This window comes from Amblyomma mixtum, chromosome 6, assembly GCF_055824585.1.
Source record: "Amblyomma mixtum isolate Tamu chromosome 6, ASM5582458v1, whole genome shotgun sequence".
Lineage (NCBI taxonomy): Eukaryota > Metazoa > Arthropoda > Arachnida > Ixodida > Ixodidae > Amblyomma > Amblyomma mixtum.
In genome coordinates this window covers 80,695,082-80,717,792 of record NC_143017.1, presented here as the reverse complement: position 1 = coordinate 80,717,792, position 22,711 = coordinate 80,695,082, and the positions used below count along the sequence as shown (strand labels likewise).

Here is a 22,711-nt window from a genome sequence, read left to right as displayed (position 1 = left end):
ATAGAAATTTGCATTGGGGAATATTTCCCGAAGTACCTTTTCTCAGTGAAGTCTTTGTCAGACATCACTGCAGATGTTCTGACCATGTTCTCACTACCAGAATTCACAACAAATCTGTGGAAGAGTGACCGCACCGTTTCCTCGTCTTCAGACACACACAGAAAGAACACGGCAACCTCTGTGTGCCCATTTGAATCCTCCACACATAGGAAGTAGAGTGGCAACCGCCTGTCATTAGTTTTGTGAATGGCATCCACAAATACTATTTCAGGGTAGTTTTGAAATGCTTTTCTCATGTATTCATCCTGGTAAAACAGCCCAATGAGCTCGTTCTTTTCCTACCTGGCCAAAATGTCGAGGGTGCCTCCAGCTTGCCTAGCAATAGCTGCTATAGACTCCAGAGCTCCACTTGCACGAATTTCCTTGTTGGCTGCTGCTGCCTGCACATTACCAGATCACGAAGGAGCACAATCTTTCCACAGTTCCGCAGGCTACTTTGCAGAAGCTTCTTGTTTGCTCCAAGGGAAAGGACTTTTTCTGTGTCATCGAGCAGCTGCCCGGTTAGTTTACGCTGCCGTGGCAGCTGCTCATAGCATCCCTGTAATGAAAGCAGTACAAACTGAGGCCCCTTATTTACTTCATAATTTACTTCGTAGCACACCTGCGACTTTGCAGGTGTGCTACAACACTTAAAATTGTTCCAGTTATGTTCGTTTGTTACACGCCCTGGCAATACAAGAATGTACAATATCGCACTACTGACCTTGCTGACAACATAGTTATGCGCTGTCTCAACTGCTTTCACTTGAAGGGCGTGACCGTCCTGGGAGGCCAGTAACTTTATTCTGGCTTGGCAGCCTATCTTCGACGTCCTGTAATAAGGGAAATTGCGAACGAAAAAATGTCACGCGTCAACGAAGTCTACGTTTACAGCTCATTTGGCAAGAAACTCACTTTTGATTTCGTCGTGCACCTGTTGATCGGGAAGAAAACTTCCGACCACCATTAGTGCAAACATACTCAATCTCGGCAAACTTGAGAGCCGGGTCCACCTCTCTTGTCAAGCCTTTCTTTCTCGCTGCTGATACCGTTCGCGACGATTTCACCCAAAACTGGACGCAATTATCGTCTTCGTACTGGTGGATGGCAGCCTGCAGGTCTTGTAATGACGAAAACGTAGCCCCCACGTCAAACGGGCCATTCGGCAGAACGGCGAGGTTTTCCATGCCGCAATGCACACACGAACCGAACAATACCTGGGAGTAGCGCGATGCGTGAAACACGTGCGTGATGTCTGCAACCTTCCTATAACTGAAATGAAGCAGCGTCGCACGGGCGCATGGCGTAGCGCATCGCTAGCGGTGGCAGCGCCTCCAGGTGACGGAGGAAGCAAACAAAATTATAAAAATATATAATTACGTGTAACTGCAAGCAAACTTAAACGTCATGTTTACAACAATTTGTTATTTCCCTCACTGTAGCCTACAATTTAAAGTGACGGGCCCCCTCACCGTAGCCTAGATTTTAAAGTGGCGGGCCCCCTCACTGTAGCCTAGATTTTAAAGCGGCGGGCCCCCTCACTGTAGCCTAGATTTTAAAGTGGCGGGCCCCCTCTCTGTAGCCTAGATTTTAAAGTGACGGGCCCCCTCACTGTAGTCACTGCCTTTCTTTTACCTATTTCGCTTTTTTTTCGGAGGTTTCCTTGCTCTTTTTATTTTCTCGTTTTCTTTTTTTCTCTTGTCTGCTCTCTCTGTTGGAGGGTAAGATTTATTTTTTTTTCTTGCCCTCGCGGCCAGGAGAAGGAACAAGATTTCGCATTTTTTTACGAAAAATGTTCCACGGCTACGCACATGTCGAGCACTTCCGAGCTGGACACGCCTGTCAATAAGCAAGCCTGTGGTGCTTAACAAAGCAGAGGCCGCGTCTGGGAGTTGTATTTTCTTACTGAGTACCTGTTCCTCGTACTCTCACTCTCTCTCTTTTTTTGTGTGTGGGTCGCACTGCCTCAAATAATTTTCTATGTGTATTTTTCTGCTATGTGCTTTGTGTTCCCCACTTACCTGTTCTGTGCCCACCCCTATAAAAGGGGATGCATTAACAATGTAAAATCACTCCTGAAGAAGATCGATCTTCGGATCAAAACGTCGAGTATAATAAATATGTTTCCTTTAACGAAGCTTATACTTCGCTATATATTCTTCTAAGCAGTCAAGTACTTCATGCTTTCGCAACCTATATATGTATATATATGTATATATATATATATATATATATATATATATATATATATATATATATATATATATATCTTATACTAACCTTCACAAATAATCCCCCGAATATTAACAACATCCTAAAAAAACACTTTAACATCATAGAACAGAGTGACCGTCTTTCAAATATTTTCACAACGGTCCCCCAAGTAACATACAGGAGACCAAAAAATCTGCAAAACCATGTTGTCCATTCAACAGTCAATAAACCGAGAGCTGTAGGTTGCACACCATGCAAAAAAAGCCGATGTCAAGTCTGCAAACACATGGAAACCACGACACTGGCTAAAAGCACCCATTCAAATTTCAAGCATTCTATCCGGGAAGACCTGAATTGCGATTCCAGCAACGTGGTTTACATGCTCGAGTGTGGCGACTGCCGAATGCAATACATAGGCCAAACAGACAATTCCTTCCGTTTCAGATTTAATAACCACCGCTCACATACCCAATCCCTCCCCAACCTCCCTCTTTCGAAACACCTCCGCGAGAAAAGTCACGAGTTTGACAAACTTAAAGTAACAATACTACAGAGTGGCTTCAAAAACACTCGTGAGCGCGAGCAACGAGAATCATATTTTATTTTTAAATTTAACACAGTGCAAAATGGCATTAATGAAACTTAAAGCACCCTCACCTCTCTTCCGAGGTCAGGGACCTACGAAATTAAACAAAGCAACACTGACTAAGTCGTCTGAGGTCATACCCCTTTCTGCATGCCACACCTGTGCCACACCTGTGCCGTTTTCCCCCCCGGGTGTGCTCACCTTGTGGTCACGCGAATGCCGCACAATTTTTTTTTTATTTTTTTTCCTTTTTAATTTTACTATGTACGCTCACATTTTTTTATATATTTTTTATATATTTTTTCTTATATTTTTTTCTTTTTTTACATTCCTTCCAATACTTCTCCTCAACCAGGGTTGGGTGCACTATAGCTGGGTGCGAAGAAAAAGCACTACTTTAAAGGTTTTCTTTTACCTATTTCACTTTTTTTTCGAGGGTTCTTCCTTGCTCTCTTCATTTTCCTTTTTTTTCTTCTTTTTTTTCGCTTGTCTGCTCCCTCTGTTGGAGGGTCACATTTTTTTTTTTTTTGCTCTCGCAGCCAGGAGAAGGAACAAGTTTTCGCATTCTTCTACGAAAGTTGTTGCATGGCCACGCACCTGTCGAGCACCTCCCAGCTGGACACCACTGTCAATAAGCAAGCCTGTGGTGCTTAACAAAGCAGAGGCCGCATCTGGACATTGTATTTTCTGACTGAGTACCTGTTCCTCGCACTCTTTTTTTTGGTGTATGGGTGTGTGGGTCGCACTGCCTCTAATAATTTTTTATGCGTAATTTTTTATGCGTATTTTTCTGCTATGTGCTTTGTGTTTCCCACTTACCTGTTCTGTGCCCGCCCCTATAAAAGGGGATGCATTCACAATGTAAAATCACTCCAGAAGAAGATCGGTCTTCCGATCGAAACGTCGAGTTGAATAAATATGTTTCCTTTAACGAAGCGTATACTTCGCTATATATTCTTATAAGCAGTCTAGTACTTCACGCTTTCGCAACCTATATATATACATATATTTTTTTTTTTTTTTTATTTTCTCCTTCGGGCAACATACAGGTATTGCCCACGAGGCAAGACAAAAGGAGGTACTAAACCTCCTGACTGGGTCTTGTCCTCGCCTGGGTACAGCAGCAGGAGCGGTATTGCATTGTACAACAACAAAAGGCTGTCTTTGCCATCGCTTACAAAACAGACGCATCATAAACAGTTCTTGTAAATATATACAGATAATAAAATAATAATACACACTAAATCATATACAAAAATGGTACAGTAAAGCAATACATTACGGTTGTTCGAACCGATACAGCATTCCCTGCTGAAAAAAAAAAGCTCTACGACGCAACAACCCCACAGACCATCCACCACAGAACACCACACAATCTGCACGACACACCACTCCATCCGCACGACATATCATACGAATTGTATGGCATATCATACAGACCGCACGATATGCAACACAGACCGCACGACATCCTACTATGAACAATCTATGAGGCCACCGCACCACAGAACTCCCCCCCCAGCAGGGTTACATCAAACGGAACCAGAAGTAAGCATTTTGTTAGGACACAACGTTAGACAAAAAGAAAGACGAACAGATGCGTTTAAAACCCCTGTGCGTGGAACTATTTTTAGCTGCATCTATTACAAACGGATGAGAATTACACATCAACATGATCTGATGCTCAATTGATTGTGTTCCGTAGTTAGTACGAGGCCTATTTACCACAACAGAAGTTTGACGCAAGCTGTAACCAGTAGATCTGTTTAGGTACGTGTTAAAAAAATTAATGTAATTTGTTTTTATTTCGTTATAAATAAACACACATATTTTGAGTTCATACATGATTTTCACAGGGATCATTCGAGACTGTGTATTTGCCGAGCAACTATTTGTGTTGTTTCCTGCAGGTAAAAGTAACCGAGCTGCACGCGACTGCAGGGCTGATATTTTTTCTAAGTCAGTTTTGTTACAAGTACCCCAGATAAGAAGACAATAACTGATGCGAGAATGGATAAGAGAGAAATACAACTGTCTTTTCAGCGAGCAAGGTATAAGATCTCGAAGCCGGGAAAGCATACCAATAGCTCTCGCTATCTTGACACGGGTGTGGTCTATGTGGTCGCTCCAGCCTAGGTTGTGATGGAATTTAACTCCTAGAAAGGAATGGGAGCTGACACGTTCAAGGTAGCAAGAGCCGTAGCGAAGCTTAAAATCGTAATCTATTGGTTTGTTTTTTGCACAAAAAAGCATAAATTTAGTTTTTTTCTCGTTGAGTTCAAGACTATTTAAGTTTAGCCATACACTAAGATTTAATAGCCACGTGTTAGCAGTGTTTTCAAGTTCATTAAGATTTGTTCCAGAGAAGAATACATTCGTATCGTCTGCATATAATACTATGTCATCAGTTTGAGGAATGTTAACTATATCGTTTATATAGATCAAGAAGAGCAAAGGGCCTAATATAGATCCTTGCGGTACACCATATTTTACAGTCCTTGGGTTTGATTTGTAGCCATGTAGGCATACGAACTGAAAACGCGACTCAAGGTAACTGCGCATGAGTTGAAGTGCTATGCCCCTAATTCCACATATTTCCAGTTTTCTTAGCAAAATATGATGTTTGATGGAATCGAAGGCTTTGCGAAAATCTAGAAATATTCCAACGGTGTACAGCTTATCCTCAATATTTTTAATTATTTTATTTTTTATTTGTACGAGATATATATATATTATATTTATATTTGTATATTATATTTGTATATATATATATATATATATATATATATATATATGCTCGGACAGCGAGGACAACGTAGGCGACGATGTCGTCTTTCTCATCAGAAGAGAGGACCAGGCAGAAATCAAGCAGTAATGAGAGCTCGGAAGCAAAACTACGAATCCGACGCCAGTGGCAACGAGAAGTATCATTTGAAAGTTCTTTCATCACTAAGCACTTATGTACGATTGTGACAGCTCGCGCACGCACTTCGCATCAAATTGTCTGATCGAGTGCCCATTGTTTTATTGCGGTCTACTATAGTCATATTTTGCTCCCCCGCGCAAAATACAGACAATAATTTTTTTTGGACTGCAGCCTGGAACGTCGAAACTAAAGAACTGCCGGCGCTAAAATTCTTTCTGTGCGTTTTTAATAAACCATTAGTACTACTACTTCTTTGCGCGGAATCAGGAAAACCACATTTGTAGACCTAGTTCAGGGAGCGGCATATTCAGTCACAGTGCTATGAGCAAGCAATGTACGCGCACGCCTCACCGCGATAAGCGATGAAAGGCAAGAAGTTTACTGAAAGGAAAAAATTCGCTGACGTCCAAAACGGCTTAACCTAGCAGACGAGTGGATACAAAGCCAAGGGTAACTATAGCGAAGAATGGTGTGACCAGATTGCTGCGTCATTGCATGACGCGGCGTCAGGCGATGAGGATAACAGCTCTAGTGGTCAAGCTCAAAAGTCAAGGATAAATTTCATAGTAGAAAGTCAAGGTGAAGGCTCAAGTAACCACTGGTTATCCGTCACGTAGTTGCTGGCTATTAGCTAAGAGTATACCATACAGGCGTACCATTTCTATTCGCAGCAAGACGTATATAGTCGCACATTGCTAGCCTCCGGTGTGTGGTTGGTTTGAACTTGGTACAGCGTCAAAGCCTAACACGCAAAGCCAACAGAAGCTAAGAGTTGTACCTAGCGTAGCAGAGCTTTCACTCTAAAAGCGCAAAATTCTGCAATGGCGGCTTCAATGCGGCGTTCGACGTGGCGCGTTGTAACGCCTCACTCATGGCTGGTTTGCACGAGTCCGTTCGCCTACTACAGCACAATCCACCGCATGCTTCGGCGATTTCAGCCAACAAAGAGAACACGGGGTCAGATATGAGTGAAAACGCTCCACACCTGTTGTTTCGTGTTACCGCTCAGGTTAGGGCGTTAGAAGCTTGACAAGAACCTCAAAAGAAAGGCCTTCATTACATTGGTCGGAGGGCAGCCATCTGTTCCGAGCGAATTCATAACTCTCTCCCTTCGATTCCCGCAAAGACATTTCTGAGCGATGAGAATCGCCAATGAAATTGAGCATAGTGTTTATAGCACATCGTGATTTGCAACACAAAGCATGAAATAAGGAGACAATTTTGCTTTTCTTTTGTGTGAGACTGGAGCCTTTTTGTATTTCCTGAAATTGGGCGTTTAGAAGCTTTAGAGTTTCGAACTTTTGGAGTCTTGTTGTGTGATAAGGAATTGAACCCACTGCACCATCCGCATTAGGGCAGGAAACACTCAGCAAATATGTACATTAAAAACCTACAGGTAACACAAAGTTTAATGCCCAAGAATGCAACTGTACTCATATGTTTCCCGGAACTGGGGCTTCTGAGAGAGATCACTGTTTCACAAGCAGGCGGGCTTATCCTGCGTCATATCATCTTCCTTTTGTGTTCACCAAACAGGTTATTTTAAGCATTGTGGTACCACTGCTTTTGCAGGCCATTTCCTTACTTGTGTAAAGGGAGACCACTTTTGATTCAGTAAGCAGTTTACCTCTAGAGCTGCTGAGGGACCCGAGACCGAGCCCGGCTGGGCCTCGCGTCGAGCTAAGTGGTCCGGGCCGAGGCGTAGAGCGACACTGCACCGGGGCCGTGCCCGGCCGCGTATTGCCAAAACATAGCCTGTACACGCATTCGAGCAGACGACGCCCAGGAGTGCTATCACGTGACCCTACGCAACTTCCGCCGTCATAAAAAAAATGGCGCCTTGCGTATGCGTGCGGTAGGGACCCTACGTGCGGGTTGCAGTTTCACGCGAGCGGTTTTACGCAGTTTTATGCAAGCCGCCTCGTTGGATCGTGGATACTTGGCTCCGAATGCTTAAAGTGCGTAGATTCCAAGGAGCTATGCAAGCCGCGCCGTGCCGCTGTTCTACGCTGGAAAACGCATCGTCGGTCTCGCAGCCTGCCCCTCTGCCCGTGTGTAATTTTCTATCGATGCTTGCCGTTCGTGACAGCGTTGGTTCGCGATATATAGCTCTTGCGGAAGCTGGCCTTAACGCAGAAGTGGTTTCGGCAGTCGGTTGTGTGAAGTCGCGTCTGCAGAAGTTTTGCTCACTAAACTAACTAACTCACTTTTCACCAGCGCACTTGCGCTCGCGGTGCTCTTTTGAGCAACAACGGTGTGCGCGTTTTGTCCCCAAGGCTAGACTTCTCAGAACTTGCGTCAAACTTGTTTTGACGAGTGTGGCCCAATGAAAGTGCACTTACTGTAGCCGTTTTTCCGGACTGGTGGTAACGGTGTTCTTGGTGCGATAGCATAAATTTGGATTGCCAAACCGCTATTTCTCAAAGTGAGGGGTAATAAGAACACTGTGCCGAGTGGGCAGTCGGGGATGCCGGCCCGACGCTAGGCACAACCTTTAAGCAGAGAAGATGCTAGTTTATCTTTTGTGTATTTCGTAAATCCATAGGCATGTGATCGGTGTGCTGGTCAGGCGCCATGATAAATTATCCATGCTTGCAGAAAGGCAGTTTTTCATGTATGCTTTCAGTTGTTCTAATGATTGCCTGCATATCCATCACAGACTATTGTAGTTCACTTCTCATCTAACAGGTAGACCTTCATTAGTGCCAAATCATTATGGTGTACAGCCTGCCTCACCCTTGTGTAGAGCGCTCAGCCGGCACACTTCTCTGCAAATAAAGTGACACCTCGTCGTACCTGCTAGATTATAGAGGAAATGATTCCATGTCAGTAGAGCCTCGCAGACCCACAAGCAATGTGGGCACTACAGCTTTGGCCAGGTGTCATGGGTTGCTGTCTAGTATGAATTTTTATTGCCTGCTGGCCACTGGTTTAGTGCTCGACATGAGGGTGATGCAGACTGTACATTACTTACTTTACGAGTTATCTCTGTTGACATGAGAGGAAAATTTAGCACGTTTCAGAGTAAGTCATATTTAAAAAGTTTTTTTAAGCTGATTACGTGCTAATGACAGTAACCTGGGATGCGTAATATTGGAAAATACCAAAATAAATATTTTCCCATCAAAAACATTTTTCCTTCAAGTGTGGCGTCATACCTTAAGAAGGAACAAAGATGCATACTTTATTGTGCAGGCATATATTTTTAGTATGCTTACATGGGATGGTGCATTTCAGATTGAGCAAAAAATGTGCTGGCTTCCAACAATGAGGTGCTTTCATAATAAGCTGATAACTTCCTACTTGTGCTTCTTAGAATGGCCATGACCAAACTCAGGTCCAAACTATTTTGCAGCAGTTTCAAAAGATCGTTTCTTCATTGGTTCCTTAAATTTCACTATGTGTGGAATAAATGCTCAGTTGTTGAAGTCTTATGTTCCTTGTATCACCTCTCTTGTGTCAAGCTTCTAAGCGCAAGTGAAAAGGAGATGTCCATCCGTTCTCTGCACCGCCCCAAGCCCCTCCTTCCTGCTGGTCGGCATGGCTGGCCTTGGCGGCCAAGTTGCCCAGTTGGCTCTTAGAGCACGTATAAGGCCTTGATTTAACCTGTTTAAGTATTTCTCTCTCTCTCTCTTATCTCCTGCACACAATACAGCATTGGTGTAGGAGAGGCCACCTTTTTGTACTTGATCTCAGTCTACCCATTCTTGCTTTAGAAAACTAAAATACTAATCACGTAGGGAGACACGTACCTCTTAAATCTTAATCACTGCAGCATTTCAGTACGTGTTAAGAGCAATAGAATGAAAAGAATGAGGTACGCAAATCTGTCGGGTACTGAATGTTAATGTAATGTTCCAACTTCTGCTTTCTTCTCCCCTGGTGTTAGTTTCATTATTTGTGTGCTCATAACCTTGCCAGTTGTTAGTGTAATTAACTGATTTTGTTTACGTTATCAGCTTTTGAAAGCCTATACGCAATAATATATGATAAAAAGATGTCTGTAGCACAGCTCTTCATATCAAAACGTGCATTTTCTTCCATTAGCTCAGTTGTACATTGTCAGCAACAGCCCTTTCTTTTAGAGACACAGTTTAGATTTACAGCATCACGCTAAGCATCAGATTAATTGCACCTTTTTCAATCTTCTATCCATTTGCTGCACTGAGTCCTTTGAATATGGCCAGAACCGTAAATATTTCTGAATTTTCATTGCAGTTACAGCACTATGTCTTCACAAATTGCTTTCTTTTAAATACACAGCTGAAGTCTCAAAGGAGTATTGCATAGTATACCTTGGCCTTCCTATCCATAAAATTGATGCACGCGAGAAAATGCCCTCAGTGTATAAGCAAGCCTAGGTCAGTGCTGTTGACATCAACCGCAAAACCTCGTTGATACGTTCATGGTTTATACGGTTTCTGGGTTCGTACACAGGTTACCTGTGTATGTTATGTTTTGCGTGTTGTGCTTCTCCGCGCTGCCACGTGTAAAGGGGGTCGAGGGCCTCTCAAGCTGCACTGTCGCAGCTTTTACCTTGGCCTCCTCCATTTTGTAAAAATGGACATCAATAAAAGAAAGGAAGAAAATCGCAGACATTAAAATGTCCCATTGAGTTACACTATTTTTCTTAAACACATTATTATTATTATTATTTACAAATGTATACATTCCAGGAAAACTCGATTTCCTGGCTACTACGTTTAGAATTTCGACAATATGTGGTCGTATAATTCGTATATTGACCAACCGCTCATGTGCAAACATTTTTTTTTTTTGCGGAGTGGTGACGTCTTTGCAGTGCCTACTTGCTATGAGGCGAAGCACCACCATCAAAAACAAAACAAAAAATAAAAACGACGCATTAGCATTCGCGATGGCCTTTCCTGCGAGTGCGTGATGTGAAGAGCAGAAGCGCTGAAGTTTCATCGCGGTGCATAAGGGCAAGGAGAAGTTTTTTTCCGGGTCTGGGAAACGCAGCTTAAAAAGCAAAAACACTTCGACAATCGGGTGGCTTCCCCACGGTACTTAGGTGCAAACGGGAGAAGCATCCAACAATGACACGGAACAGATTTTGGTTACTTTCGTCATTGCCGACGACGGAGCTGATGTGTTGAGAATTTCCTTCTGTGTTAAAGACAGCACGAACGCGGACTGAACTCAGCGAGCACTGGAATAGGGTCTGTTCAGCTCTTGTGCCAAGAAATGGCAATCGACATTTTTATAAAGTGAAATTGTCAGTACATGTTTTTTACCTTATTCAACAGGTATATATCTCAGAATTAGGCGGTTTGGATCATGCGTTTTCCCGGATAATAGAGTTTTCCCCGTAATTAGAAAAAAAACGCATCAACGAGGTTTTACTACATTGCTCTTAGTAACGTTATCTGAAATGATAAGGGGCACTGGGTTGCTCATGACTGTGCTTGGCCTGTAATGGATGTGTGATCATCTCCAGCTGGATTAAACCCACTCTCCCAGTGTTCTCCAGTTACCCCTGTCTTGTGTGAATTTCCTTATATCATGGCTGTAGCTAACCTCTGCTGGCTGTTACTATATTCGCCCTTTCTTGATATACATTCTTTGGCTCAAACTGGAAGCTGGTTATCTGTTGTACACATTGCATGATGTGCCCTACTCCACTTCTTTTCCTTAAGTTTAATATATGACCACTGATCTAGGTTTCTTTTTCCCTACCTGTTAAAATTACATTTATTGATCTTTTTCCCACCACTTGTTCCAGTATTCACAGTTTCAATTCCAGATACTTTGATTATTTTAAAGTCTGCACTTCTTAAGTGAGCTCTGACAGAATGGTATTTTCTGATATTAACAAGCTACTGTTCATCATGTCGGAATATCTACCAGATATGCTTTAGCTTATTCTTATTTATTATCTAATCCTTCATTATTCGTGTCCCCAATGAATACTTGGCCATGTAATTGCACACAAGGGCTGCTTCGAGTGTTTTCCCACTTTTGAGGAAATTATTTACCAGCCACTACCTTACCTTTAGTACAGTTACTTTATACATGTTGTAATTTTCAAACCTATCTGTCTGCAGTGCCTCATGAGCTCCTCAAATATTTGCCGCAAGTCTCCAAAGTTACTCAACAAGGTAATGTCATTAGCAAACTAGAGGTTGCCGAGGTACTCCCCACTAATTTGTATACCTCATTCTTTTCAGTTTATTGCCCTGAGCACATATTGGAATTCGGGAGTGAATAAGGTTTGGGAAGTGCACCTCCATGCGTGATACGTAACAATTTTCTGAAGAATTGTGGCAGTGTGGTTATGCGTGCATATGATTGCAAGCATTTTCAATCAGCCAAGTGCTCTTTTATAACTTATGAAGTTCATATACAAGGGTTATACTAGTGCAACATTTCTTCTATCCCTGAATGTCGTGAACATGATGTATGGGTGACACTAATACGCAAAGATACATGCTGCACTCCACAACCTCAAGAGGAACTCAAGCAGGTTAGCAAATTTGTTCAAGAAAAGTCCATGCACAGCTATACTTAATATGTCAAAACCAGTAAATAAGATGGCAGCTAGTGCATTAATTTACTGATTCTTGGTAACGTTTCCTGGTTATAATGTGAAATAGTCATCGTCTTGTCTATCCAGCGCGCCCATTTTCCTCACGGCACTGCTACCATGTGGTAAATCACCCTAAAAGAGGAAGGAAGGAGTAAACTTTATCCATAAAAAGGAATAACAATAAAATATTTCTTGCACCCTAGGAGGGCCCCTGAAAGTTGAGGAGCCCTTTGGAAGAGCGAGATGGGTTCAGGAAGGGCCCAAATGACCATCCTGACATTGCTGTTATGTGGTGATGTCCATTTGGCAGGCGTGTATACATAGTCGCAAATTTTCCTGCAGAAGGCTGCGCAAGGCTGCAAAATGTTCCACTACCTACATGGTTCTGCTGGCGACATATCATTTGAGCGACATATGCACACTGAACGAAATTTAATGCTCTCATTATCTGCTATTCGTGTGCTCAGTCATTTCGTTTCTCATGCCTGACAGGCTTCCTGGTCTTTGAATATGGATGGGTCCTGTGCAGCTTGCTTTCTCAACTCTTACTTTCCACACTCAACATATACTAATCATAAGTACAGAGTTAAACGTTCTTTTCCAGTGCATGAAAGCACCACAGAGTTCAGGCAAAGCAGTAGCAGTACGTGCTGCACAACAGGCGCGAGAAGCGAACATTTCAGCTGTGTGATGCCTAGAAAAAGAAAGTAATTTAAAATACGTTGTACAGTGTTTCAAATCATCAGAGAGAGTTGACAACATCACTTCATTAACTATCTTCACCGACCTCATGCCCCATGGAAAGCCCTGGAAAACAAATCTAAGTACGACATATGTTATTGCAGGCAGGTCTGCACAGCACAGGCACCCGCAGGTGTAGTTTCCCTTGATTTTGAGCTCGCGCAAAACAGCGCGTCGTTGTCCACATCGGATTTATATTGTTGCTTATGCGACCAGCAAAAGGTGGAAATTTTGGTATCTTTCCACCGCCGGAGCTCGTGCTGCCAAGACACGCACTTTGCCGATTAGGTAGCTAACAATGCGCAGAGCTGCTTGAGAAAAAAAAAAGTTGAACGTCGACGATCGACACAGAGGTTGTAAAAGAAAGCTGCGACTTGTCTTCGTCCTTCGTTTTATCACGTGATCACGCACGCACGCGCACATACACACAAACACACGACCAGACACGACATACCTCCTAGTCCCGCGTGAAGCGAAACCAAAACTTCCACGACAGTTCACGAACACTAGGCAGCGCTACAGTCGCCGGAAGTGACGTCACTATGTTTATTTGTTTGCAAAGATGGCGTTTTTTGAGCTCGGTGGTGACAAGTGGACCAGAGTTTTTTCTGCGCTGTGAGCGTATGTCCTCCTTACCTTATTCGGTCCTCGTTGTTTTTCACAGTTTAAAAATGAACAAAGTGCACCAGCCAGCCTGCCAGAAGACATTGGTTTGCAAACAAATGCCGTTCTAAATATGTGATGTCAAGGATCTATGCAAGCAGTGCCGTTGGATGCTGGGTACGCCTTTTCTTGCAGTTTGTCAATTAGCTAGTAGTGTGTAATATTGGAACATTTGCTCGGTTGCTTGCCGTTCGAGGTGATACTAGGGTTGCAAGTATTTTTAGGGACCACAGTGGCACTGTTGCGAAAGCCGGGGCGTAATGCTGGCTGAGTTACAGCAAGCAGTTATGTGAAGTCACGGCTGCGAAAGTTTACTGCATAAACATTTCACAGAGCACTTGCGATCGCGAAACACCCTCCAGCCTTGGGGACTAGCGTTGTCAAATGGTGTACATGGAACTTGTTTACAAACTTGTTTTGTGAAGGCTGGCCAAGTGGAAGCGCATTTATTACATGCAGTTTAACGAAGTAGCTGTAACGGACCTTATAGTGTGAAAACATGCTTTCGTTTTGCGACCGCACCCTTTATTGTGACGCGCTGTTCACAACAGCAACCGCTCTGAACTATCGGTTTGTGTGTTCACTAAGCGAGAGGCTCGGGATTGTGAAACTTGATTCCGAGATCAGTGGGCTGTTTTGTGCAATCTGTAACAAGTAGCCACGCCAGCCGTTTGAGAGCACTGTGGTGAATTTGCGGTCGTCATGTCGGCCCTACGTTAGGCACTCCTTTTAAGCGGAGACGGTGGCACGTTTTTTTTTTTTGGTATTTGATGATTTCATAGGTATGTGATTCATGTGTTGCGCAGGTGTCATCATAAGATGAGACAAGAGTGTTTAAATTAAGTCCGGGACACTTTTTAATATGCTCACATGGAATGGTGGAATTGAAGACAACAGTGAACAGTGAACAAAATAAATAAGTGCTGGCTTCCCACAGTGAGATGCTTTCATGATAACTTTTTATGTTTCTTGGAATGACCTTGACTAACTCCAATCACAAATTATTTCACAGCTACTTCAAAAGCATCTGAATTAGGTGAAACATTGTGGAACGCCCAGAAATTCGCCAGAACGCATTGTAGAAATTCCAGAATAGTCCGGACAGATAGTGATCGAACATTTCAAAACAGCTTTTTAAAGTCATCAGCAAATGCCACACACAGTTGACTAACATCATTGCTCATAAGATACAAAACTACTCTTAGTGAGACCCCTCGATGAAACCATATGGAGGAATTAGCAGTTTTGGAGAGTTGTTTATGCACACTGCTCCTACACTTAGTGAGGCAGCACCTCTGCCATTTAGCAAGTGCACAAGAAACACCAAGTAAACATTTTACGCAAAAGCAATCGTAGTTACACAGCCAAATCCTCTCAATCTGTCAACTACAGGAAAATGTGGTAACAGTGGCTTCGATTGTACATATGATATAGAGCCGTGCAGCTGTCATAGATCCCACTTGAAGGGCAAATAGCCGTGTTTGTGTTTCCGAGCAGGCTTAAAGCTGAGGCAACGCACAAAATGTAGAAGAAAGCCTCAAAGCAAAGTTCACCTTACAGTGTTCAACAAAACTTGGTCATGCGATGGGCAGTAAAATTTTACAGTATGAAGGAGGGGAAAGGTGAAAAGTTTAGACTGGCAGCTGCAAGGTTGCAAGTTAAGCAGTGCAACTTCAGCACTGTAACGGAAGACCTGCTGCTTGATTGTGTCATGGCCAGCGGGGAAGTGGTTAAATCAGAGAGGTGGTCGCTGAAGGCTGTCTTAAGGATCTTGAAAACACCGTGTGTCTTTAAAAAGAAACTGGCAAAGCAGTGCAAAAAACCAAAGATATGTTGCAGTGTACAAAAGCCTGTGATGCATTGGAGTGCACCATAGAGTCAGGAAAAATGCCAAGGAAAGACAAACATGCACAAGAACACCCAGCAGAATTGCAGACTCAGAGCTGTGGTCACCTTTGGAGTGTTAGAGAGCTATGCTACTCTTTTCAAGCAGAAAAGAGCATAGCTATGACCAAACAGTGCAGTTTGCAGCAGTCTGCCGGACTGTTAAAAGACGATCAAAAAATCAAGGCCCCACCGCGGTGGCTCAGTGGTTATGGTGCTCGGCTGCTGACCCAAAAGACGCGGGTGCGATCCCGGCCGCGGTGGCCGAATTTTGGATGGAGATGAAATTCTACAGGCCCGAGATGCGATGTCAGTGCACGTTAAAGAACCCCCAGGTGGTCGGAATTTCACTACGGCGTCCCTCATAGCCCGAGTCGCTTTGGAACTTTAAACCCTAATAAACCATACCAAACCAAAAAATCAAGAATTATGAGAACAGCACACATGAGAACTCGCATCAGATTTTGGAATAGGAAGACTTCAGGATAAGGCCACTGTCAGGGGCACTATGCACCGTACTTTTACTGAATTATTCATGAGCATCAATCGTGTGGTGCAAAATTCCTTCTTAAAATGCATGCGTGTCCAGCTCGCAGCACAAACCTGACATCACAAGCAAGTGCACAGTGTTGCGTGCGGTACATGACACGCCCCTCAAAATCAAGTGTGTTATCAAGAATAGACATGTTGCATTTGATCTTCTCGAGAAATGTCCTCAGTGCAATTTTGCACTTCGGACATTTTCTAGCACATTACTCCGAAGGGAGTGGGGCCTTTTTTTTTGGCCTCTTGGAACAGGGTTGACCTGGTGGGCGTCCAGCTGGCACCCTTTTGGAGCCCCTTGTCAACCCCGGCCGGCGTCTCGCAATACTTGTAGGCTGCACCCGGATTTGACGTCCCCGGTGCCTCCGTGCTGCTGCAGTTGCCTTGAAGGCAAGCATAAGCCCAGCTGCGTCATTTCCATTGGGCACGCGGTCCAGCTCATGCCCAAGACACCGCAGGATTTCTAGATATGCAGGGTTGTGCTCATTCATGGCATGCAGGCGGCGCAGCTGGGACTCCAAGCTCCGGTACACATCTTCTCTTTCCTGCATGAAAGGTTGTGGAACTGAATGACTAGATTCTGTCCACTTTGAGCGTTTCGAATGTTCAAAGCTCTGTAGCTATCATCTACCCTGTGATGGAAGTTCTAGTTGCAGGCTGGGCTACAGCAGCTGAGGATTGCCATGTTGGTTTTCTTTCTTTTTATATATTAGCATTCTCATTATTTGCATGCACACTTCTTTGAAATTAGCCGCCGCGGTGGCTCAATGGTTATGGTGTTTGGCTGCTGACCCGAAAGACGTTGGTTCAATTCCAGCTGCGGCAGTCAAATTTCGATGGAGGCGAAATTCTAAGAAGCCCGTGTGCTGTGCGATGTCAGTGCACATTAAAGAACCCCAGGTGGTCGAAATTTCCGGAGCCCTTCACTACGACGTCCCTCATAGCCTGAGTTGATTCGGGACATTAAATCCTCATAAACTAAACTAAACTTGTCTGAAATTGTTACAAGTAGCCAATTATGACCGTGGCACCCTATTGCTATCCTTGTAGTAAGCTCTGAGCTGAATCAGAATATTCATTTGCTGGACATGAAACTTCACTGTAGCAAGGCATACCTCTTCATGCATATGCGGTAAAGACCTGGTCAGTAGAACAATCTGAGTTTAACATTCTTGATATATAGGTCCGTTGCAAATGTTCCCAGCATTTACAGACAAAACTGTGGCTCATTTATTCATTCTTGCCTGGTATAGCCTTTCATCTGAATGGAAAGCTGCAGACTTGAATGTGCAACTAACATCGGCAAGGTAATATGTATCGCACAGAATTCTAGAATTTGTATTTCTACACTAGTGTTACTTTCAGCATGAACTCTAAAAAGTGCCTTTTCTACAAGTTTGCAAAGATCAACCAGAAAAAATGTTCGTTGTCTTTACCTGCACTGGCATTGCTGAGGAAAGAAGGATTTAGGATGAGAAGGAAATTTACAGGGAATATGCACCTGGGCAAGCTGGGGTTGATCACAGTCTTGCGCAGTAGGTGACAGCTGTCTTGATGTGGAGGGCTGGCAGTCGTCTTGCATGTGGCTTGCTTCACAAGCCTGTGGGTTTTCGTAACTGCAGCTTGCCTGGTCGGGCTCTTCTTGAGGCTGCTCTCCTTCAAGGAAGGGCATAAAGAAATCCCGAGGGGGGCACTTGTTGCCTAAGGCCAGCTTGCCCAATTGATGCCGGTCTCCTGTGTTCAGGGGCGGAGCATTGGGAAACAATCCCCCAAAAGTTTCATGGACAAGCGCCTGGTGCTTGCAAAAAGCACCTTGTTTTTTTGCTGCGCAGCTGCACATTCCAAAATCTGCTGGCACTTCATATATTGTGTCTTGGCGTGTGGCACTGGGCACTGCATAGAGGTTGTGTCCTGTTAGTCGTATGGTGTCAGCAGCTCCTGATGGCATCCGGGAAAGGAGCCATTTGTAAGCCAGGTGATGACTGGCAACACGGCTGTTAGCATGGCGGAGGATGCGGCTCTCGAAGTATCTCTCCCACACCACGGCCACTGCATCCACTAGTGCAACGGCGTTGAAGGCCTCTGCTCTGCTGAGCACGATGTCTTTTAGGATACGGATGGTGGCCTCAGAGAAATTATTTGTGTTGTGCCCCCGTGTGGTGATGTTTGCACGAAAAAGGAGCACCCACTCCTCTTCCCTTTTGAGGAATGCCTTCACCCGTTCTATGTAGCCCTGGTGGGATTCAGACCCAAGCCTGGCTTTCGCAGCTTCCAGCTTCTCTTCTGTGTCAGCATACATGACCTGTAGTTGGAGTTTGGAATCCTTTAGTGAGAAATGTGCCAGTGCCTTTCACATACACATATGCACATTTACGCTGTGCCTGTAATTTCGCACAGTCCCCCTCTTTAAAAAAGAACTACATTTGGACAAAACTTGCTCCTGGAATGTTGACATTAGTTGCCGTCTCTGGTCCTTGCCAACATGGTTGTGGGCAGCTGTCAGCCAGCGCCACTCTGCCTGGGCCACATGAAAATGGCACAGAAGCTGCCTGGCTGGAGGCCATGTTTCCTGCAGTGCAGCCTTCTCTGCACTGGAGTTGTCTGTCATAAATACGTGTGGTGCCTGCAGCGATAACAATAGCCGATTTCAGCACGCCTATCAAGCCAAGAACAATTGATAGCTTTTAGTGTTTGTTCTTCACGTGACCTGCAAGGATTCATCCTTGGATCTTTGTTTTTTGATTAACAATATTGTGGCTAGCTTTCTTCTAGAAATCTGACTTTACATCATCTGTTGCCAAACATTTGCACATAGTGTGAATCCTGGCGGATATCCGCTGCTTTCAGAGGACTGTTGTAATGAGGATCACAGACAAGAAAATTCTGCCGCAGTTTAAAGCAGTTGAAATAATATCACTATGCAGAAGCGACAGCGTATGCATACTCTGGACCCTGGCTTACTAGTAGGGGTTGGACTTTTCGGTTGAAACCAAAAAAAAAATAAAGAAAAAGGTCAGTATCCATGGCATAGATGCCATGGCTAGCTTGCTGTTAAGTAGAAATAACCCAATCTGCTTGTCGATGGAACTGCATAACCAGGCCTGGGGTTAGGTCCGATATCGGTGACCAGAACCGACAGTGCACTTCCTCACCAGAGCAGGATTTGGCCGCCCTGGTGTAGTACTTGGTCAAAACCTCCTGTATTAATACACTAGTTATCCCTGTCTCCAGCGGCAGCTCAGCAACTTACCAAGGCAGCAGCCAGGCCTGTGACACAACAGAGGGTGCCAAGAATCTCTTGCTCTGGACAGACCGCCGCTGGAAACTGAACCTGGTGACTGTTAACTCTAGCCTTATCCAGTGAGGCTAGTCTTGCAAAGCTTTTTGAGGAACTAGCAGGCATTAAATGAGATGTCGTGGGGCATAGCGAGGTTAGGACAGATGAGGCATATACAGTCCTAAAAGAGGGCACATACTATGCTATCGTGGATTAGTGGAGATAGCAGAACTAGGTGTGGAGTTCCTTATCAGTCAGAATATAGCTGGCAACATAGAGGAATTTATATTATTAACAAGAGGGTGGCAGCTATCATAAATAACCTTAAGTGCTAACTGAAGGTGGTACAAACGTATGCACCCGCATTTAGCCATGATGACCAGATCACTGAAAGCTGCTATGAAAACGAGGAATCTGCAGAGAACGAAATAAAAACACACTGCAGTGTACTGATAGCTGACTTCAATGCCAAGGTAGGAAAGGAGACCAGGCAGTAGGCGACTATGGTATAGGCTCTAGGAACAGCAGGGGGGGAGTTATGAGTAGAGTTTGCAGAGAGGAATAATTTATGGATCATATTCCTTCTGAAATGAAATAGACTTCATACTGTGCGCTCATCCTGGTATCGTGCAGGCTGTGGAAGTTCTCAGAAAGGTGCGTTGTAGCGGCCACAGGATGGTAAGGTCTCGATTTAGCCTATGCTTGAAGGGATGGGAAAAAACAGTGAGACGGAAGCCCATTAACGCGTTAGCGGTAAGAGGGAAAGTAAAGGTCTCACTGCAGAACAGCTATTCGGCTGTAACCAAGGGCGACGACCTTAATGTTCAGGCATTGGACGATAGTCTCACATCTATCATTACGTAGTGTTCAGTAGAAGTAGAAGGTAGGATGGTAGACTGCTTACTGCCAAGCTCTCTGAGGAGACGGAATATTTGATTCAGAAACGCTGAAGCATGAAAGCCTCTAACCACAGGTACGAAATAGAATCAATACGGAATAGCTAATCAATAAGTGCAAGGTAACCGTCATAAGGAATTTTAATATGGAGAGAATTGAGCGTGCTCTGAAGAACGCAAGTAGCCAGTAATGTGAACATTTCAGCATTTTTGCTTTTATACTGTAGGCCCAAAAAGTTACGTATGCTTTCTTTCTAGTCTGTACAACAATTTTTTTACCTTTAGAGAAATGGCTGTTCGCATGTTTGTATGACCATTGCAATTTTACAGGAACTGATATCATTCCCTTTCGTGCCGCAGACATGTTAGTAAACTGCAACATTCTGTTCCCCTCTATTCTTCACTCAAACTTGAGCCGTAACTGCACCCTCACTGAGTGCATATGGCGAAGTTATGGGTTTTGTCTAGCACAGTGTTGAAATATCGCTCTTACATTTTTCATTATGGGGTGCTTTCGTGAACAATATGGCAGCCTAGAATTGCATCTCTAACACTGACCTACAACCTCTTGCAATGCTTGGCAGACAACCACATTTTATGGTGATGAAGTAATGGAGAAGGAAACATGAAGGCATATTTTCTTGAAGTTAGCTTCTGCAATGCACAAATTAAAGGCAGTGTTATTGTTTTTCCTACTTACGGCCTGACCTCCGAAGCAGAAAGGATGAGTGTCTTTTAGAAGTTGAAATGCAGCCATGTAGCCTTCTGTGCTCTGCTCATTGTGAAGTAGCACCGCTATTGGCACAGCACCAGCCATTGTTGCCACCAGCACCACCGTGGTTACTTTTGACAAAGACTGTACCTAGAAAACGGCCACGAAAGTGCAGTGCGCGGGTGGAGGGCAGTGCGAAATGCGTAGGAGGAGGAGGTAGAAGAGGAAAGGCAGGGAGGTTAACCAAAGAATAATCGGTTTGCTACCCTACACGGGGGGAAGGGGGTGAGGGAATAAAAAGAAAGAGAAAGGAGGGTAACAGAAAATTGAAGTCACAGGGAAAGTCAGCGTTCGTTGAAGTCACAGCCTGTCATGCAGGCCAGAAGTTCGCAAGAAGCCGAGCAGTGCCCCTTCCCCCTTTCGTCGGGGCCTTTTGTCGGGGCAATCATGAAATAAGATACCACGTAGTACACTGATTTGCTTAACATTTCCTGGTGATAAAATGAGTCATGGTCTTGTCATTCTGACGTGCCCACTTTCCTCACGACACTGCTGCCATGCGGTGAATCTACCCTACAAGGGTGCATGCATTATGTGGTGAAGTCCACCTGGTAGGCGTGTAGTTGCGAATTTCTCTGGAAAACAGTGCGCAAGACTGCAGAACATTCTACTGCTTGCATAATCCGACTGGCGACATATCATTTGATCGACATATGCGTACTAAACTTAACGCTTTCCAGTTTTCAGCCCATTCGTGCGTTCAGTCGTTTCTTTTCGCACTGCATGTCAGGCATTCTTCGAAAATGAAGTCTTGTGCAGCTAGCTTCTCAACTATTATTACCTTAGTGATACTTGTTGGGTATGTTAAGATCGGCGAACACAGGCCTGGGAGGAATTCCAGTAAGACGTGAGTCATGCAACAAAGGTGCGGCGGGGAACAGCGGTGACGGCGGCGGCGTCAGGTGGCCAAGTCTGCCCACGGGTCGCCGGACCGAGTGACGCCGTGAAAGGTCACGCTGTTGATTTTACTTGAAAGGCGACTGCTACATTGACTGAGGTCCTGCGTTTCGGACATCAGGCGGGGGCGTACAAGGCCCCTCATTCACCTGCTGGGAAACGCAGCGCACTTACTTTCCCAGGGGGCACCGATCTCAACACAGTGCTGAATCGACACGACAGCCTTCGATGACGTGTCTTTCCCCCTGTCCACCGGCTGGGAAACGGCGTGGCCTTCCTTTCCCACGGAGGTGCTGCACCTGCCAATTCGACACGACAGTGTTCGAGGTCTGCTGGCTTTCCCCTTTCCCATCGACCGAGCTGCGGGAGAGTTCAGCACCGCCCCTTGACGTGGGTGGTACCGCCAGCGCCCACAACTGTCCACCTGACTGGAGAACGTTTTCCGAACTTTATTCCCTAGTCAGAGATCTCGGGAATACCAAGGGCATTTAAGGGGGTGTTGTTTTGTAACCACCACACTCCCATCTCGTCTGTAAATATGTAAAATAAACCTTATGTACAGTTTCCTCCATATCGGAGTTCGACATCGTTCTTCGGAGCTGGGACCTGCGGGGCTGAACGATTCAGTCAACTCCAGGACCCCCCCGTCTCCAACAGGTGGCTAGTTGGTGCATGTTTCCAGAAAAAGGGTTCAACACGTGCATGTTATAAAAACAGGGTTACACG

At 44.5% G+C, this 22,711-nt stretch overlaps 1 long non-coding RNA gene and 1 pseudogene across 2 annotated transcripts; one reads left to right on the top strand and one right to left on the bottom strand.

Annotated features, from left to right (window-relative positions):
• Positions 1–7,526: 7,526 nt before the first annotated feature.
• LOC149339518 (uncharacterized) lies at positions 7,527–22,556 on the top strand. 2 transcript variants are annotated; one of them, XR_016283529.1, is made up of 3 exons: positions 7,562–7,816; positions 13,718–19,477; positions 22,151–22,556. It is a non-coding gene; the product is annotated as an uncharacterized LOC149339518 (long non-coding RNA). The 2 variants fall into 2 exon arrangements; XR_016283528.1 differs by lacking the exon at positions 22,151–22,556 and having other exon boundaries at positions 7,527–7,816; positions 13,718–20,704.
• LOC149339519 (uncharacterized) lies at positions 16,096–18,778 on the bottom strand (annotated as a pseudogene).
• Positions 22,557–22,711: the final 155 nt, after the last annotated feature.